The sequence below is a fragment of the Aptenodytes forsteri genome, unplaced genomic scaffold, assembly GCF_000699145.1.
Source record: "Aptenodytes forsteri isolate BGI_AS27 unplaced genomic scaffold, ASM69914v1 Scaffold15, whole genome shotgun sequence".
Taxonomy (NCBI): Eukaryota; Metazoa; Chordata; class Aves; order Sphenisciformes; family Spheniscidae; genus Aptenodytes; species Aptenodytes forsteri.
Window position 1 is genome coordinate 3,658,694 of NW_008795129.1, and position 17,043 is coordinate 3,675,736.

The 17,043-nt window shown below is 40.0% G+C and overlaps 1 protein-coding gene across 1 annotated transcript in view; it reads left to right on the forward strand.

Annotated features, from left to right (window-relative positions):
• The first annotated feature begins 13,781 nt into the window (after positions 1-13,781).
• Positions 13,782-17,043, forward strand: part of SORBS1 (sorbin and SH3 domain containing 1) — a 145,753-nt gene continuing 142,491 nt past the window's right edge. Inside the window, exon 1 of the mRNA XM_009277676.2 lies at positions 13,782-13,801. The gene's annotated coding sequence lies outside the window, so the exon portion shown is untranslated. The remainder of the gene's footprint in view (positions 13,802-17,043) is intronic.

Consider the following 17,043-nt stretch of genomic DNA (forward strand, 5'->3'; position numbering starts at 1 on the left):
TTCTGAATCAGTGTCTGGTTCTGATACCAGCTCTGTCAGAGTCTATAACTGCCACGTTGAGCAAATTCCTTCTTTCCTCTGCCTCATGGTTCGTGAACAAGAAGTGCTGTGACAGGCAGGCAATGCAGGCAGTGATGGTTAGTCACAGTGAGGCATCGCATTTGCACGCCGTTGTCTTGCCTGAATAGCGTCTCCCCAGCTTGCCCAGGCTGCCTGGCACCCCTTGCTAACCCATGTTCCTATTGATGTCTGCCCACCGTGTTACACCTTCATTAATTCACATGTGAAATGGGGCGAAATGCTATTTATCCCACCAAATCCACCCCTGCACGTGTAACATGAGTTGAAACATGCTTTGATAAGTGTTTGTGGTGTGCTGCGCCATCTTCAGCTACAAGATGCTGCGCCAGGACATCATGAGGAGAGAGATGTGTCTGGGTCCTGGAGAAGGGAGTCGGGTGTGGGGAACAGGCACTACTGAGGGCTGTGTTTCAGGTGGCTTTACAACGCTTTCCATTAGTTAATTTTGGTCCTTCCATTTCTATGTAAATCCACAGTTCTTCTAGCAGTTTCATTAGACTTTATTTTCAGACATTCAGAAAAGCTTGTGAAGTAGGACTAAGAGAAGAAAGCTATATTTACAGTCTATCATTATGCTGTGTGCAGCTGATCAAACCTTTTCTCTTGTTTCTCCCCTGTGCTCCCAGATAAAATGAGAATTGCTGTACACAGTGCACCAGGAAGTCGTGAGGGTTAATCACTCATCCCATGGTGCTCTGAACATTACAGAGTTCTTGAAAGGGTTTTTATCTCTAAATACAGATTCTGCATTTCTGATCTAAGCTGAAGGATGCAAGCAGGTATTTTGAAAAGCATCTGTTTGATTCTAAGTTATGCACTGCAAGAGCTTTATGTAACTATTGTTACAAAGTTTGTTGGAAAAGCAGTGGGAGGACTTCTGTCACCAGTTAAGTTGCTTGAACAGTAGAAAGGGCAAAGCTTGCACTGTTTTCAAATGAGTAGGGCCAAAATTCTGCCCACATTGCTTGGGCCTGCTATTGTTTGGTGAAATCGAAAATAGATTATGAAAGTGTTTGTAGTGAAAGATAAATTTGTAGGAATTGTTGCATTCGATACTTTTCCTTTTTAAGTAGAAACAATATAAAGAGCTTAATTCAGCACAGAATAAATCTCAGTTTTGTTGCACTGATTGTATAAAACTAGGCTGCTCTGCTCTACGTTTGCCTTTAAACTGTTTATATTACCTAAAATGTCATTCCAGAGGAGAATTTGGCTTAGGGCTGCAGTGAAAGCCATTTTATTCCATGTATGGACCTGGTCTCCCAAAGCTATTTTAGTGAGTAGCTAGAAAATATTTTTTAGTGAGCCATAATTTCATTTGTGTTTGTGTGCATTGGCCAGTTTAATGAGGGAGCTACGCTGTTCTGCAATTCTGCTCTGCATTGTTTCAGGGAAAAGACAGGAGTTTTCAGGTGCAGGCTGGGGTTGTGGTTTTTTTTAAACTCTTTATTTAAAACCACATCCTGCAATCACTGTGTTCTCAGTTTAGCTACTGAGGAATGAAACCCTTCTGTGCCTAGAAGAGGCTCCGTTAAAAAAATGACATCCCCTATGGTGTTAATCAACATTGCCTTTAACAGAACCAAGCCATTTTTAAACCATTGCAGGCACTGGTTCCAGCTTTCACATCTCAGCCTTCAGAAACTCATTATTTTCTCTTGTTAGAACACAGTGATAGGCGGGTGAAGAAGATCCACTGGTTCAGCAGTGGAATCAAAAGTCTTTGTTTAAGTTTTTATCCTTGGGACTGCGTCGTGGCAGTACTGCTGAAGCCCAGTGTAAGGATATGGTATAGAACTGTGCTGCTCCGGGAATGGCAGCTGGGTATTTGCTCGCAGGACAGCTTCCCTTAGGGTGGATCCCCAAAGGGTGGTAAGGAAAGTATATTTGTTTTACTGTATTTTTAATTTGGCATTATGCCATACTAAAGAAATAATTTTGAGGAGTCTTTTTATGTTTGAGACACCATTTGGTGCTTGTTCAGAATAGTCCCTGGTAATAATTGATATGGTGTGATCTTTTAACTTGGAGGAAATGTTATAAAAGTGGTATGTATATATATACAATACTAAATATAATTAGAAATAGTAGTCTTCTATGCCATTGAATACTCCTTTGAAAGTGCAGAACCAGTATCTTCTCCTGCTGTAAGTAGCAGGCAGTCTTCTAATATGGCTGCCCAGTTTCCTCCATATATATTCTAGAAAGTCCTTTATTCCTCTTCCAGGGGATTTCTCTCTGGAATTAAAGGGCAAATTGCACCTCTGACAGGGCATGCAGCCTTTACATTGAGACTACCAACTGCTGTCATCCATTGTTATAATCTTTATACTTTAAGTGACCTGGAGCCAGATTTTCAAAGGTATTTATTTGCTTAAGAGCCATTAGACTCTAAATGGGATTTCAGAATTGCCTAATTAAATTAGACTCCTAATTCACACTGTAGATCTCATTAGGAGGCTTCATGTATCTCTAGGTGCCTAAATACCTTTGTATAGCTGCCTGCTGGGTACTAGGGACTAGCCTGAAAGCATCCCTGAAGGCCACAAAACAATAGTCAGAACACAATAGTTTTTGATAGATTCTTGAAAGTAGTAGTATTCAAATTACTGAAGAAGAGGTGAAAGGCTCTGAATTTGTTATTGATCTTTGTCTTCCAAAGCGCTATGAGTCACCAGCTTGAGTCAGCCCATATTGTAGGGCTGGGCTGGAGTGGATGTGTGGCTGAGAGCATGCGTATATAGCCTGTGCCATTTCCAGCACCAGCTGGGCTACAGTCTGGGGCCATTTTATGCTTCTTCTATTGATGTGAATAAAGACTTACAAGAGACGTTAGCAACTGTCAGAGAAATCCATGGTAGATACCTCATCGGCTTGAACGTTAGTGTCTCCTCAGAATATTGTCATTCCTTGGATTGCTTTCATTCAGCTTCGAGTTCTTGCAAAAGTAAGTTTGTCTTTCAGGCACATGTTCAGTAGGCAGTCCTCTAGGAACTTCTGTTTGTTTCCAAAGAAATTTCTTGAATATTTTTTAAACTTATCCTTTAAGCTTAGTACTTACCTTGATCTTTCTACTAGCAGAGCAACGAGAAAACGTTAAAAACTTCAGAAGTTGCAGGACTGGGCCCTGTAAATCCTGAATAGGTCTTCGAAAATTCAGTTGTGCAGCAGTGTGATTTTTAGATATTTGGAGTTAATATGATCAGTATCGATTTCGTGTGTCTCAGAGAATTGTTACTAAGTTCTTAACAGTCAATTGAGAAGGTTCTTGCACAAGAGAGGTTTCTTTTCAAGCATGTGACTAAATTCAGCTAAACTGTAAGTTGATCCAGCTCATCTGTCCTTGACTTTGGTGTTATGCCCACTTATATCAGAGTTAAAACTCATACAGATTATGTGGGTTGAGACTCTTATGACCTACCTGGGATATCACTTTGGGCTGTATTCAAATGCCAGTGATAAGTATGCAATGTAGACATTATGTTTACTCTCATCCATAGATGGTGTAAGGAGTCAGGCTTTTCTTGAATTTTAGGTAGTCTAAAGTGCTTATTGTGGTCTTGAACTAAAATGGCATAGTAGTCACACCACCAAAGTTGGGCACGTGTAATGGGCAGTCTGAATAATGCCATTTGTCTCAAGGCTGCTGAACAAGTTTGAGAGAGACTGATCTATCTCAGATTTGTGTGTGACCGTTCAACAAGGTTGTTTAAGGAGAGCAGTGAATTCCAAGGGGAAAATTTTGAGTGGTCTGGCTAGGTCTTATATCTTCTAGCATCACACCGTGGCCATGTTTTTTCATTCTCTGTTAAGGCTTCTTTGAAGATGAATGCAAAACTATTCCTCAGAGACACTGTTGAGAGGTATTTTTCTTTATTTACTTTTAAATGTCAAATACTTGGTTTCCCTCTGTAACCCTTGGACATTATTGCATTGTCAAATACACCTGGAATTTACTGGATACTGAAGAACAATGTTGTTAAACGGGGTAAATGTAGAGAAGCCAGTGAAACCTTTACTAACATACAACAATGTCATGCTAGAGTAGCTCTCAGTAATGAAGGGTGGCTCTATATACCCCAGAGCTGGACCATGTTGTAGAGCTTTGTGTATTTGCTGCTTCTTCTGAGCTGATGGACAAAGTCTTTTAATCTGAAGCAGCAGAGGTTCATACTTCTAAGTTAAAGTGTTCCAGCTTTGGTTTCTATGTGGATGATGTTCCTAGCACATTCTTCTGGTGGGACAAAGGCAGATAATCAGTAGCAAAATACCAATAAAAAGTTGTTGGATAGGCAGAGTGATGTTGAAAGAAGCATACCATGACATAAAATTTAAGCCCCAAATTCCAAAGAGTTATTTTGTCTCAAATACTAACTTTGAAAAGTTAAGATAAATTCTGTTGTTTCTTTGACTGGGCATTTCACAGGTGCTGAAAGGCATGAGAGTCTTAATAACAGTTGGGTTCCCAAATACCTTGGGCCTCTCTGAATATCCTGAGTAGAAAAAGTCAATAACACTCTTCTGAGAATGTACCATATGGAGAGGACAAAACACCTGTTTTTGAGCAGTGGTTTGCAAAAGGCTGTAAATACAGCTGGGAAAATATTACTGTATTCATAGTTATAATGGCATACTGCTGTCATTTGAAAATGCCGAAACTCTGTAGTAAGCTGTTAAATGGAAGCCCATTTAAAGTTTTCCACTGCAGGTTCTTGAATGTGTCTGCCTCCTTTTTTTCTACAATAGGCAGTTTTGGTTTGCACTGGCTTGCATACCAAGTACAGTTAGTTGATGAATATTTAATTGCCATTAATGCAGAGACTCTTGTTACATAGGAAAATATATTGTACAAAAGTCTCAGATCCATCCTCACACTAGAAATGGAAGTCTGAATATTTATTGTAAGTCCACTTTTGGAAAGTTTGCTAGTTTATTCTAGTTTAAGTTATCTTTGAAATGGCTTGGTGTGGAAGCTCCATGTTTACTGGGTTTTTATTGTGACTCTTATGGGGCAAAGTGGTGCTAGATTATTGAGCACGCTAAATGGGGAAGGATCAAATATAATGAAGAGGGTTGTGATGTCTGATTCCTAGGCTCTAAGTCTTTGAGGCAGTACATGTTATGTATTTGCACAGTGTTTTTAGGTGCTATGATAATACAAACAATGCATAACTCATTCCCGCTTTCATTACTGTCTAGAGACATGTGGAAGCAGGAGAGGAACCAAGTGTTAAAGGCTTGGAAATAAACAAATTAAGGTTGTGCAGTATCTGGAGCAAGTACAGGTGGATGAAGGGTAAACAAACTCAAACCATTAGAAATATGGATGTGCATCTTTAATGCCTAAATCCTCAAATGAAAGTGTCCTTCAAGGTGGTCTTTCTCTTCTGTATGCAACAAAAGGTTGTGCTGTGGTCTAACTAGTCTGGTTCACTGCTTAACAGGCATCAGGTTGCCTGTGGGTAGGGATCTTGAAATAGTCCAAAGTCCTCACAAATAGGATATTCAGTGCTCAGACAAAGTATTTTGGTAAATGACATTGCAGCTTGAGAACAGAGTAACTGCTGTGTGTGTCTGCTGGGTGAGGTGATCTGTAAAGTCTAACAATCTGTCCATTTGATAGCATGCTTCAAGTGTCCTAAATATTATGTTTATTTGTTTGGCAGGCATTATGCTTTCTTACTGAGAGCTTGAATGGTTCATTGACAGTAGAAATTCATCTATAATACTTGAACAGTTTTTTTTTTTCCATTAAACATGAACAAAAATGATTTTTTTGGGAATCAGAATGAAAAGACATTTAGATTTAAAACACATAAAGCAAAATTGCTTTTCATACAAGTTCCTTTGCAATGTCTTTCTTTTTTCAGTACTTTTTGTAGCACTATTCCCAGAGAGATGAACTCACTAACAAGAGACAGGGACTGTAAGATAAGAGTCTAAAGCCTGATCAGATACCTCAGCGTGAGCTGTGGGAAATGTGCGTATCATGGAAAAAACAGCTTTTAAAAAAAACCACCACCAACAAAAAAAAGCCCTATTGTTGTGAAGATCTGTGGATATTATTCTTTGTGTAGTGCCAAAAACAAGATCCAGACTCAGGAAGTGGTATTTAACTTTATTTGTTATCTTGGAGTTTAAAGTCCATGATCTCTTCTCTGCAGAGACAGAGTCAAAGGAAAAGAGGCTAATTTTCTCAGTAGCTTACAGACTTCTCCAAGACCCGTTTTCCCCAGGTCATTTAATTTAACTGCTCTTTGACTACTAAAAGCAAAATGATAAACTGTCTTTTACTGCAGCCTGGATGTCTACAAAGGGTGGTAAGGATGAAAGGATGTTGTATCTCCTGTTTCCATGTACCTACATTTGATGGATGTAGCACCTCATAGTTAGGAAGAAAAACTGAAGCTATGTTTTAACTACTGTACCAAACAAAGGTGAAGACCCGTTTGCATCACTGGTCGGTCGGTCTGTCAGCCTTTTTGCTAAGTCTGCGTAATTTATATGGATTTTACATGGCATGGCGAAAGATTGTAAGGTCAAATTCAGATCTCCTGGTAGAGCTGTTCCTGCAAGTGACCTCCAAGTTCTTGGATCTGATTCCATGGATCTGAAGAGGCAGGCAAGTTTAATTAAGCAAAGTGTTCTGTCATCCTGCCTCTTGTAAAGAGCACTACCTAGATGCATTTCAGGTTCCCATTGTTAATTTGAGTCTCAGCCAAAGTTAACATAGCCGGAATTTCTTCTCTGGGATGTCAGGAACTGTATGTAATGAACTAGTCAGAGCATCAGTATATTGGTACATTTCTGCCCTCCATCGTACTGCATCTCAGCAGTCTGTAGCAAGGTTGCTTCCATTGTACGCTGGGCTGAATATGTCTATAAGGGATTCTTTCTACAAATTAAGTGTAAATGAGCTAAATGAGCGCTAATAAAGACACTGGGCTGGCATCTCAGCTAGAGTAAATCTACCTAGTGCTGTGTGTGAGGAAGTTCCTATGAAAATATGGGTTTCTCCTTTGATGTAGGTATAGATTCATCAAGCTGGTTCATATTTTAGTTGGTCATCTTTTATGCATCGTTCCTCCAGTTTCTCTGGAACCACTCATTCAAGTTTTGATCAGTAACTGTCAATGGGTAGTGTGTTATATTATGACTTCCAGGCGGTGAACAACTTTTAGTATGTAGCCTAAGAGGTTTTAGTGTATAGGCAGCTGTGACTCAATTGCAATTGAACAGGAGACAGTATTTTATTATTTGTATTAAAGTAGTGCCTGTAGGACACAGTTAGGGCCACAGCCTCCATTTCTCAGGCTCTAAACAAAAGTAAATTTAGTTCTTGCCCCAAAAAGCTTACAGTTCAACCAGACATTGTAGTGCAAACACATTTTATCTGTGGTCAAATGAAAGTATCTTTGTTTATCTGCCTAGCTGAAGAATCGTATAATGAAGTGTAAGCTTGAGAAGAAGTGGAAAGCAATTTTCACTTAGCCTAAAACAATCCTGTGTAATTCTTTCTTATGCCATTATTGAACGGTTTCTCGCACTCTTAAACTGTAGTAATGGCTGCTACTGAACCTCGGTTTATTTGGTTTTGGCTCAGACCTCTTCCAATTCATTTATTCTCACTTTATTTGACATCTGCATCCCAAATCTAAGTCTGTCTACCTGTCAACCATCAACAACAAAGTTGTTCTTAAAGTAAAATGTTGTATCAGTTCAGCAGTGCTAACTCGGCAATGGAAGCTGGATGTATTGTGAGTTTGAAAAGAAAAAAAGAAAAAAACCCAACCCAAAACCCCCTTGAACAACAACTTGATTTGGAAGTCTTTCCTCGTCTTGTTATCTTGGTTCAACTTGCAATATATTTTGAGCATACGTGTTACAGTGTGTGCAGGGCCACAGGACAGATAAAATTATGGGTTGAAATATGGTTGTGCTATCAGAATCAATTTTGCACGGCATTTTTCAGTGTCTCATTATGGGAAGAACATTTAATTCCAGTCATGCATCAGATCTGCTTGACAGACATACCACGAAATATACATAAGTAAACCGAAATGACTTCAGGCATCAGGGCTCTGAGAACTTTCTGAGCAAGTGTAACATTCCAGATGCTTGGTGCAACAGTATACACTGAAACAAATATTGTCAGGAGATACACAGGGGAGGTATTTTTCATATATTAAATTCAGGCAGCAAATGGACTTCAGCGGGTTTCTTGGCAAATCACCAAACCTCTGTGATGATTTAAATATAGAGGAAAAATATTTTGTCAGAATGGCAGAACTGTAATCTCCTAAGGGGTCAGGAAAAGCATATAAATGCTGTTTAATGTTGTGTTTTGTTGTACTGTTACAGTAGCTTCTTCATCGTCATTAAAATTTGATTATATCTACCTAGCAAAATGCTAAACATGTTTCCGTAGGGAATATGTTGTCGTCCTTCTAACATCGAAGAAGCTTGTTTGGGTTTTTTTGTGTTGTTTTCTTTTTTTAATGCCATAGCTGAGTCAGTTGTGGTTTACATCCTGTGAAAGGGATGAAGCCTTTTTATTTGAAATATTGAACAGTAAATGCGTCTTTTATTCAGATCGACCCAAAGCAAAACATAGGAAGATTCGAGCTCTGATGGACTCCTGCCAAGCAAGACATAAAATAGCAGCTTAAAAAAACAAAAAACCCAAATTACCTGAATTTTACCCCAGTTTGGGTAAACCCCAAATATCACTCATCAGAGTGAACATTCTCAGCCAGTGCATGAAACTAAGAAATATTCTGATCGTCAGAGCTCTTCATGTTAAACCTATAAATACTGTCTGAAACTTAGATAATGTTGATGCATATTAAAGCACATTACAGTTTGGTTTGAATGACTACAAGGTGTTGGAAGAAGTCCAGTGCAGTATTTTTAGCAAGTCACAAATTCTCTGAAATTGAAATGTGCTTCAGAGATAGCTCAGCTTTGACAAAATGCTGACAGGATCCTAACTGCCAAACACGTTTCCCGTCTGCGTGCCTGTCTGGTTCCTTGGTTGTCCATTTGCTGGGATACCTTGTCCCGGGAGTCACTACCTTGGGGAGATGCTGAGTGAACTACCTCTGGGCTGCAGTTTCCAGGCTCCCAGGATCCACAGCTTGCCCTGGACAAGTGCTCTGCACCCTTTTGCAAAGAATGGACAAAGATTTGATTCTCCCTCATTCTAAGGAAGAGGAAAAAATAATATAAGATGGAAAAATTCCCCATACTTAAGAATTGCCTTTTTATGCACTGTTCTAGAGCGTGCATCATGTTGGCAAGCAGATGGACAACTTAAGTTGTTCTGTTGATTTAGATTTAAGTCGCTGTCACTTTGCAGAATCAGATATTATATTGCTGCAAGGTAGAAGATTAATGCTAGCCTTAAATTTTAGATGGGGGGTGGCACTAGGAGGTCAAATGACTTGTCCAAATTATTCGGAAAGCTTCCTTCCAAGGAAGCTGAACTCAGCTCTTCAGCCTTCACCACAGGGTCACCATGCTTTCCTTTGTGAAACAAAACCAGCATGATCTTCAGCACTGCAACCTTCCACTGTGTTGCTGCCAGTAGTCTCTGTGTATTTGGTGGTCTCTTCAGTTGTAATGGAATCGATCATGTTGCAAAATGGAACCACCTTCTTTGCACTTGAAGGCTGGCTCCAGGTGCCCGTGTGGGTGTGATGATATGGTTTTGGGTGATGGTATGAACTGTAACTAAATTAGAAGCTCTGTTCCTGTGTTCTTCAGCTATAAAAATAGGGAACTTGTTACATGCCTTGGTTCAGGCACAAAATGCTCAAGAGGAGCATGTGGGTGCACTTGGGGAAGACTTTTATTTTCTTAGCTTTTAAACTAAAAAATGGTAAGCTTAAATCGCCTTTTTCTTTATTGTTGTATTTCTTACTTAGCTTTAACATAGCGTGGCAAAAACAGGAAACATCCATAGAAGTTGCTGGCATTATCTACAGTAGCGTTTCCCTTCCCTCAGCTGCACTAGTGCTCACAGCGATGGTAGCTACCGGTATTTTAATTGGTGCCTAATGTCCTCTCACTGTCAGCATGCCTGGATTATTTGGTAGTCCCAGCTGGTGGCCATGGGCCACTAGGGTTAATAGGAATGCAGGCACAGCTGGTCTGGGTCAAATCCCTGCATGCTTTAGTTTCTGAAAATTTCCGATGGCCTCCAGTATGTGGTAGAAAGGATATAGCAGTTAAAAGGTATCTTTCATTATCATAGACTAATTAGGGCTGTCCTAACTTCCTGAGGGAATATGTAGTAATACCCGGTAGTTACAGAAGATGGAAACCAGGCAGGAGGTATTAGGCTGCGAAGGAGAAAATGTACTAGCTCCTTCTTATATCTTAATGAAATGTAACCTGGATGAAAAACAAAGCTGGGAAAAAAATGAGAAAACAGTCTCCATTCTTTGGAGCCTGTACACTTAGCCCTTAAAGGAGGCTAGAAGTGTTTTCCTTCTCACTGTGGAAGTGTGATTGCATGGCAGCCTTGCTTTTTAAAAGTTGGAGATTTTTTTCCTCCTTTTCTCCTTCATTTTTGTTTTATTTCTCACTTGCATCACTGAGGCTGGTGCTATTTTGCTTGCATCTCTAGAGTGAAAACAGGCTTTGCGTTCATGAGCTTCTAATCGAAAGTGATGACAAGCCCTTGAACGGAGCACAGTTGCCCTTGTCCTCATGAAATATTTTATCCTTTCTGATATCATTGGACATGCAACTGTAATAAAGGCCAGTTTCTGCCACTGGATATGTGTAGAAGTTGATCCCTGTTATCTTTGTGCAGGAACACCTCACAGTGACTTCTGTGGCTGTGCTGAACATGTTTTCCTCCATTTCATGGGAATAAGATGATGCTTGTGCATTATTAAAAGGGCCTAACAAGTTTCCTGGGGAGAGACTGTGAAGTGCAGTGTATAACAGTATTTATGTAATTAACTCCTTGGGATTTTAATGAAAAATACTGCTATTTTGCAACCATAATTTTCATTTTCTGGCAGCCTCAGAGTAACAAGGAAACTGTAAATTGCAGAGTCCCTAAGCTGTTGTCTCTGATAGGAAAGGTGGACAAGTTTGCTGTCTTGAAGTGATGATTAGCTGGAATCTAATCGTGATATTAGTGTATCATCACAAACATTCAGTGTAATGTCATCAAAGTGTCATTCTAAGGATGAGGTGTAGTAAGAAACTTACTTTTTTTTCCCCCAAAAGTTTTCATTTGAAAAGAGATGAAGGAGATTCAGAAAACAAGCAGCAAGAGGTGAAACAAAGCACGTGTGTTGCCTCTGACTTCCCACTACACCCCCTCCCATGTGGAGTTAGGTCAGATACCAGGTCAGGTACTAGGCACTCCAAATGGACTAACTTCTCGAGCTTTCACTCTACTTTTCAGCCTGGACTGCCAGCTTTCTCTGAGCTGTCTGTGATTGTGGCTACACTGCTATCCATACCTGAGCTAGCAAAGCGAACTGTGTCTTACGCTTGACGGTTGCAGTAATGACTGAAGGGTGTATGTACCTACAACTCCCTCTTCTTTCATCTTCAGAAATGTAATCTGCAGGAACGTTGTGCCTCTATACTGGTGGAGTTGTAGCCCCTCCTGAATGCCCTATCCCTTTGTGTGGGACATGATTTGTCCTTTTCATAATAGAGTTGAGCTGAATGTAGTGCCCTTGACCTGACTTAGTTTAGCACTATTGTAAAACAACCGAACAAAGGTCCATCTGTCCTCCAACCCCACCAAAAGTATAAGCTTCTGTGATGCACAAAGACTAGATAAATCATTTTAATTCTGTAGCTTGTCTCTGGTGCGGGAACCCAGCCCTCTCCAGGGACCTGAACACGGTGTGTCTTCCTACTGTGCTAGTCTCATGACAGCGGGGTTTGTGTATGGGGAAACTAACACAAGCTGTAATGGTCTACTTGATGGTAGATAACAGTTTGCAGTTGTCTCTTAGGAGAGCCCTGGCATTTGGTTTCATTACAGAAGAGAGTAAGGGAAGGTGAGGGGAAGAGGTAGTTGTTGGTGAACCAGGAAGGTAGTCAGGGCTCTCTGGAAATGGGCTGCGTGGACTCTGATAGAGCCAGAGCAGCCAGCGTAGGAGAGTTGCTTTCGGGTAGAACATAAGTTGTGGAAGTTTGTTTCAGTGGAGGATGGTATAAAGTCCTAAGCAGACTTGTCCAGGGAATCTTCACAGGTCTTACATTATGCCTTGTACACAGTGATTACTTTATCTCATACATTTCTCAAATGCTCTGTGCAGTTCAGTCCAGGATGTTTTTCCTTCTGACCAAATTTTCAGGGTAGGATCACACGCCATACGGTGACAACGGACAGCCTAGATCCTTTTGGTCCCAAGAGACTTTCTGGGAGAGTTTTTCAAGTGAATGATTTACTGTCTCTTGCCCTGTTCCTTCTTCAGCAGAGCAGAAATATTCTAGTGACCTCAAAGCTAATGCACTCCAGTGTCTCTGGATGGAGACAGCGACATTTTTGGCAATGTAGTTTTGGAGCATTATTCTCCCTTTCAGTCCCACCATTTTTGGGGATGCTTCTAGCAGAAATCATGACCTTAGAAGCATCTGCTGGAAACTAGTCCCTCCAGACACACTGGAGAGATGAATTTTGCTCTTCATGCCATGGTAATCCCTGTGAAGTTGAAGCAGTTTCCTGTGCGTACATAAATGGAAAGCATGTCATCTTCTGGCTAATTATGACCCTTTATCTGTACTGTCTTAATCAGACCACTGAAGTTCTTTTATTTATTACACTGTCTCATAATCTGTGGCTACTGTTATATGTCAGAAGGTTTAGCAACAAGTTTCACTGTGTCATTTCACATCTGAAACTTTCAAAAATTCTTCTATAGTGAAAAAAATATTTGGCTTATTTCCTTACATTATTGTAGTCTTTTCTTCTCATAAATCTCTTGCTTATACAAATATAAGCTTTCTCAGCTGACTATCCCAGTGTTGTGACTATAAGGACTCTGCATTATCCTGGGATATAATTCATAAGATTTGTCGAAGTGACAAATAATTGACTCTGCACTGAGGTGGACAAAGAAAGGTGTCAATTCTTGGCATTGGTGCATTTCCATTGCGTGGGGTGAAGAGTCAAATCTGCAAGTTTAAGATCTGGATCATGTGGGCTGTACAGTACTCCTGCGACACATTTGTATTGAAGATTGTTTAATTTAAAGAATTAGACTAGTTACAATGCCTTGGGTATTAGTGATATTGCATCTCATTCTCAATTACAGTTAATTATAAGTTTAGAGTAATACTATTTAGAGGGAAGGTGTTGGATCCAGTGTAATGAAGATCAGAAGCTTGTGTAGGATCTGTAGCTAAGAGAAACTCAGTTATTTGAGGGTTTGAAATTCTGGTGTTGGCAAATAAAAGCAGAAAAAGGAGAAGTAAAATTATGTGTTAGTATTGGTATTATGGTATTACACTGTAAACTGGTGTAATGCCATTGACTTCAGAAGGTACTCTCACTGTACTTGTTGAAGATCTGGTCTTTTGAGCCTATATATACTCCAATGAATGCTGTTAATATCATAATAAGTTATTTTAATTACTTTAAAAATGTTCTCTTCATTTTCCAGATGGTACCCTGGATATGATGGGAACTTGCCTAGTCAATTTTGTCTTCCATGGGCTGATAACAATCTGTTTATAAAAGGTTTAAAAATCTTCTCTTCCTATATTCATGTTCTGCTTTGGCCTTGTTTATTCACAACTGAATGCCTCTGATTATTTTAGCTGTCACGTGCTCAGTATTTGATGCTTTGCATAGTAGAACTGCAGTAAACTGGCTGTGCTATAAGATGTTCAGTGTATACTTAAGACAATGACCATTTAGCTATCTCATTTCCTTAGCAACATTTTAAAGATTAATCATAGTGGTGTAAGCCAAGAAAAAGATAGTTGAAATAGATCAGAAATTAAGTATTTTCTTCATGGTGTTTTGCTTGGACTCAATATTTCAATAGCTTGGAACAGAATTCACAACCACCACAATGGCTTGTTTGTGTGCCTGAAATTTGGATGAGCAGTGATAGAGCAGTTCTCAAATATGCAAGGCTAGATTTGCTGAGCCCATTTCTCAGTCTTCGATGAGACTGCAGTAAGCAGTCAAATGCTTAATACTGGTGGCAGAAGTGAGTATGTTTCCCTTGGGGGTTGTAGGGGTGGCCACTCATTTGATAAACCCCAGCCAGAGGCCAAGGAGTCACCGTAGTATAGACTTCCAAACAGCTAAAGCAACAGCCTCCTTCATGTCGGGGAGATTGCTGTTGGGGTCTGCATGTGAGAAAGAGCTCCTGTTTTTTCAGTTTAGCAGCACGGGGGAGAGAGGGAAGGCTTTAAAACATCTAGGGGTAGTGTTTTTTTTTCAAGTACTCTTAAGTACAAATGTATTCTTAAAAATCTTTGCCATTGGAGTTTGGTTTTTAACTGTTTTGATTGTCATATTACCAATTTTATGAGAATAATTTTGTAGCCTGATTTTTATATTAAAATTCAAGGAGTGGCCTCAATACCAACACATTATTGCCTGTGTAAAAAAACAAAAAAAAACCAAAAAAACCCCCAAACAAGCCAACCCCCCCCCCCCAAAAAAAAAAAAACCCCCTGCAAACCCAAAACAAAAAACCAACCAAAAAAACCCACCTCACCAAAAACCAAACACCCCCACCCAAAGCAACCTCCCCCGTCAACCTTATTGCGTATGGTCTCTCTTTCCTTCCTTCAGAGAAACAGGTATAGAGGCATCCCGCAGCAGTGTCTTAATGAGTCATGATTCACTCTTGCACTCTTTACTAATACTACCATAGGTGTGAGAGTTGGGAATGGTTTCTGCTCTGTTTCTCTCCAAAATAATAGATTGGTGTGTTTTGTTTTGGTTTTGGGTTTGGTTTTTTTTTATTTCTGACAGGCAATCAATCAGTCTTAACTGAGTAGCTCTGAGTAGATGAATCATGGGATCAACTAAACTTGAGGATGAGGGTTTAGACTGTAGTTTATACAGTTTGTTTAATTGCTTAGTAATACAGCAAGGAAGGACTGCGGAAATTTTGACCTTACCTGGTGTGGATTTGACTGTATTTTGGGGAGAGACAGCATGTCACATGCATGCTGGCTGCTTGTAGTCTGAACACTATGCATTTAAACCGTGAGTGAAGGAGACGTCTGGGAGGACTCTCTGAAGCTCAGTGAGGCCTGGACTGCTGGTATGCAGCTTAAGACAAATCCTTAGAAAAGGTTACCTAGTCACTGTGTAGGGGAAGAGACCTTTGCTGGGCCATGTTTCTCAACAGTTATGCCTCGGCTGAGTAAATAGGCCCTTTGAGCAAGTACCAGATTTGACAACTGAAATAGTGTTTTTCATGCTTCAGGCTCAAGCACAAACTCAAGCCCTCAAACTTGCATCTGAGAAGATGTCAGCAATCAGTCTTATTTCCTAAATGAATGGGTTTTGTGTTCTATACTGTTGTAGCTCTTCAAATATCCTCTATACCTCCTTGGTTCCATATACATTTTTAGTTACTTTCTTGGAACTTTTTCTTATTGCTTGGTCCTTTATACATCAGCATGAAGAGAATATTAAATTCTGCCACTCTGATGGGGTGTCATGTTCATCTTTAATTATATTAACTCTTTCTATATGATTATTCAATTATTTGTATTGTGATAGAGTCTAGATTTGTCTCAGTCATGGGTCAAGGTCTCCTACTTCTAGGATTTCCACAAATGCAAAACAAAGAGACTGTATTGCCCATAAGAAAGACCTTACACCTACTTTGACCTATTCTGCTTTTCATGTAGAACTAATATTAAATTACTATAAGGTACAGTTCCATTGGTTTTGAAAGTGGATTATAGCGCTAGCATCCGAGAGTCAGAGAAGGCATAAACTGTGTCTGCTTCGCCACTTAGTTATTCAGTATTGCAGCTGGAGATGGGGAGGCCATATGCAATGTACTGTCCCTGGGTGACACAAAAGATTTCATTTGGCTGGGGCTGCCTCAAGCTGTCACAGGTGTTGTTCTTTCATTTACAATAGCTCCCTTAAAATATAAATGACTGCATTTATTACATCAGCTCTTTTTCCTTCTTTGGAATACCCCAGCTGAAGTTACATTTTACATAACAAATGCTCTTGCTCCCTTGAGAATTAGTTTAATTACTGATGTAGGTAGGTAAAGGATCTATCATGTCTGAGATGTTAATTTTACCATGCTTTAATTAAGAGGTCAAGTGTGAAGGGCTGCAGAATACCTTCCACTTAAAGATGCTGAATAGAATGGTGGGGGATAGAAGACACTGATATGATGAGGTTTTTACTGTCTGTAGGAGCATTGACCTTCTGCATCTCATTACAATGAGGCTGGCATCTGGAAATACATGCCAGCTTTTATTTGCTCATTGTGTTTTCTAACATTAAAGGCTTTTTCCGTCCAGAGTCTTCGAAGCACCAAAACAGCATGTCTCTCCTTTCAAAGGTGATGGTCACTCCTAGGTACCACTGATTTCCATTAGAAATGTCAGGACCTTATCCTCTTGCCCAGTGTGTTTGAAGAATGGGGCTGCGACTATCCTATGCCCCTGTGCTCTGGCACAAGGGAGGATGTGGGGTGCGTGTTCACCAGAGGACAACAGGTGCTACCATCTCTGAACACCCGGTTGCCTCCTCCTCATGTCTCACCGTGAGTGTGAGCAGATTTCTTTCAGCATTTAATTTGAAAGTCTTGTTTCTAGCTAACGCAAAAAAACAAGGAAATGGACTTGGAAAATGTTTGGGAAGAAAGCACCAAAAAATGGGCAGGCAGAAAGGAGGTGTGTTTCATAACAAGACTAGAGAAAACTAGATGATAAGAATGCCTTGCAGTAGAGTGGCCGGGACATCCCCGACTGAGCTTGTTA